This window comes from Heterodontus francisci, chromosome 36 (genome assembly GCF_036365525.1).
Source record: "Heterodontus francisci isolate sHetFra1 chromosome 36, sHetFra1.hap1, whole genome shotgun sequence".
Classification (NCBI taxonomy): domain Eukaryota; kingdom Metazoa; phylum Chordata; class Chondrichthyes; order Heterodontiformes; family Heterodontidae; genus Heterodontus; species Heterodontus francisci.
This window is the reverse complement of record NC_090406.1, coordinates 48,083,579-48,087,007: the sequence shown is the minus strand read 5'-3', so window position 1 is coordinate 48,087,007 and position 3,429 is coordinate 48,083,579. Positions and strand designations below refer to the sequence as shown.

General features: G+C 44.5%; 1 pseudogene; it reads right to left on the bottom strand.

Moving 5' to 3' along the window:
• Nucleotides 1-551: 551 nt before the first annotated feature.
• LOC137351476 (putative nuclease HARBI1) lies at nt 552-3,087 on the bottom strand (annotated as a pseudogene).
• Nucleotides 3,088-3,429: the final 342 nt, after the last annotated feature.

The window sequence follows — 3,429 nt, the reverse complement described above, 5'->3', positions numbered from 1 at the left end:
TGACACAGATGACAGGTCAAATTTTTTGGTGATTTGTTTTGAGGAAATGTTTTGCATTGTCTTATTTATTGAGAGTTATATTTATAATTTAATGTTTGTGTTCTATTTGAGTCGGTTTTTATTCATTAGCCTATGGTCATTATAAACTGTTCAAAATCATTTTATTAACAAGAAACATATTAATGTTACAACAGTTTAAAAAATAGAAAAATAGCTAACAAATAGTAAGTGTCTAGTGCTAAGCAACGGAAGTTGACCTTGTTCAGCAATAACTACCTCAAATGTCTTACAACGAGTCTTTGCTGCTAAAATAAATACCACTTGTTTCACTTTCCATCGACACTGCTCTTTTATAAAAGCAAAATACTGCGGATGCTGGAAATCTGAAATAAAAACAAGAAATGCTGGAACCACTCAGCAGGTCTGGCAGCATCTGTGGAAAGAGAAGCAGAGTTAACGTTTCGGGTCAGTAACCCTTCTTCAGAACCCCTTCTTCGGACACTGCTCTTTTGTCTGATTCCCTGGGGGAGGGAGAGGGATTTTTGCCATTCTCAATGTTTGAATACATCAGCTACCAGCTGCTCTCTCGCTGCCCTGGCAGCTGCAGCTTGGGCTTCCTCAGATGCTCCATGAGGCATGGCTGCAACGACATCCATGTTGGGATCCTCTATTTCATCGATTTCTGGTGCAATCTCGTCTGCAAGGTGAAGGGTCAGTCCTTCCTGCAGGGCAAAGTTGTGTAATGCGCAACAGGCTACCACAATCTTCGACACTTTAACAGGAGAGTACTGTAACGTGCCCCCTGACCTGTCCAGACATCGGAAACATGATTTCAGCACTCCGATTGTCCTCTCCACCACTTGATGTGTGCACACGTGTGCACGGTTGTATCTTTCCTGTGCTTCATTATTGGTCCTGCGATAAGGTGTCATCAGCCACGTTTTTAGCGGGTAACCCTTGTCACCTAATAGCCATCCAGATCTTTGTGGTAAGGTACTCATGCAGTGGTGCAAGTCTGAGTTCTGGAGGACAAAGGCATCATGAGCAACATCCCCCGTGATCTGCTTTACATTCAGGATCCGCAACTGGGCATCACAAACGATCATGACATTCAATGAGTGAAACCTCTTCCTGTTAATGTATTCAACAGATGCATTGTTTGGTGCCTTCAATGGGATATGTGTTCCATCAATAGCTCCAAGCACTTTGGGAAAGCCAGCGATCCTGTGAAATGCGAAAGACCCCCCCTTAACCTGTGCTGGGAACATGTCAAAGTCAATGAAATCAGAAGCCCTATGGCAAACAGCATCGGTTACCTGGTGAATGCAGGCTCTCGCAGTGCTCTGGGTCAGAGTTATACAGCACAGAAACAGGCCCTTTGGCCCATCGTGTCCATGCCGGCCATCAAGCACCTATCTATTCTAATCCCGTTTTCCAGCACTTGGTCCGTAGCCTTGTATGCTATGGCGTTCCAAGTGCTCATCTAAATACCTCTTAAATGTTGAGGGTCCCTGCCTCTACCATCCCCCCAGGCAGCATGTTCCAGATTCCAACCACCCTCTGGGTGAATTTTTTTTTCCTTAAATCCCCTCTAAACCTCCTGACCCTTACCTTAAATCTATGCCCCCTGGTTATTGACACCTTATTATTGGTCATGTTGCACATGTCACCAGTACCTGACTGAAATGACCCGCACGCATAAAATTCAGTGCAGTGGTTACCTTCATTGCCACTGACAAGGCTGTGCGGGATCCAGAACGTGGCTTGAGGTCCTCATGTAAGATATCACATAGGTGGCCGATTGCCTCCTTACTGAAACGTAGTCACCTCACACACAACTCCTCCGACATCATCTCGAATGACAGCCTCTCCCTATACACTCTTTGGGATGGGTAATAGATCCTTCTGACTAGCCTACGGGAATGGTGCCTGACTTTTTTTTTGCTCCCTGTATCGTGCTCTCATATAATAAAAAACATATAAAGCGCAGAGTTGAAAAGACATGTCTCTCCCTCACAGGCTTAATCCTTAAGGTAAAAGCAAAATACTGCGGATGCTGGAAATCTGAAATAAAAACAAGAAATGCTGGAACCACTCAGCAGGTCTGGCAGCATCTGTGGAAAGAGAAGCAGAGTGAATGTTTCGGGTCAGTGACCCTTCTTCGGAACTGACAAATATTAGAAAAGTCACAGGTTATAAGCAAGTGAGGTGGGGGTGGGGCAAGAGATAACAAAGGAGGTCTAGATTGGACCAGGCCACATAGCTGACCAAAAGGTCATGGAGCAAAGGCTTTCAACACACCATTAACATATTGTTTGCCTTTGCTCCGTGACCTTTTGGTCAGCTATGTGGCCTGGTCCAATCTAGACCTCCTTTGTTATCCCCACCTCACTTGCTAATAACCTGTGACTTTTCTAATATTTGTCAGTTCCGAAGAAGGGTCACTGACCCGAAACGTTAACTCTGCTTCTCTTTCCACAGATGCTGCCAGACCTGCTGAGTGGTTCCAGCATTTCTTGTTTTTAATCCTTAAGGTGTTGCAGTATCTGTTAGAAAGGTAGTCTAAGTTATTTTGAAGCCACCTTACAATATCATATGCATGTAAGCATGATTTTAAAAGATCAGATACAGCTGTTAATAGTCACTTCAACCTTACTAAAGAGTCTTTTCCAAAGAAGTAAAATAAATTTTGACAAGTCATACACATTTAGAGATCTTGTAGAAGTCACTTCAATTTTGTTAAAAAAAAGTCAGATATACATTTACGAAGTCTGATAAGCTATGCTAAAAATTTACATACAATTAACAAATAAAATTCAACATTTAAAATGTCTGCATTCACCTCTGAACCTCCTGCTGCTGCCGGTGCCCTCCAGGGGATTGAGCGATCCACTCCCAAGCAGGCTGTATGCCTGCTAATATCAGCTGTAAAAAAAAAATCCATGTGAAATCCGATGTTACTTGTGGGCCCAAATTCTCGAAATACAGGGCCCTGCTGCTTTCCAGAGATGGGACCAACAGCGGAGGCTGCTCCAGAGCACTTTGTTGTGCACCGCAGTTTCCAGCTTTTCGCCTAAGTGTGCACATGTCGGAAGTTGTGGTGCCGTTCTGACCCTCAATAGTGGTGAACATCTCACTGCTATTGGGACCGCAAAATCGGGCCCTGATCTTAGATCCTTACCTCAATACAGATCTTAGTTCCCTCGGGTTCTGCCACTCCTTCCTCTGTGCACTGACACTGACCTCAATCTCCTGATGCTCACGCTCCCATCAGGCTCCAGCAGCTCTGCTGCTTGCCGCCCCCCACCCCACCCCACCCCGCCCCGCAAACTCCTTACCTACGGGCTTGCCACTTTAAAATAACTGATATATTTCCATAGCTCTGAATTTGTAGAACTGCTCTAGCTTCAAGAGAAAGGGAAAAAAACA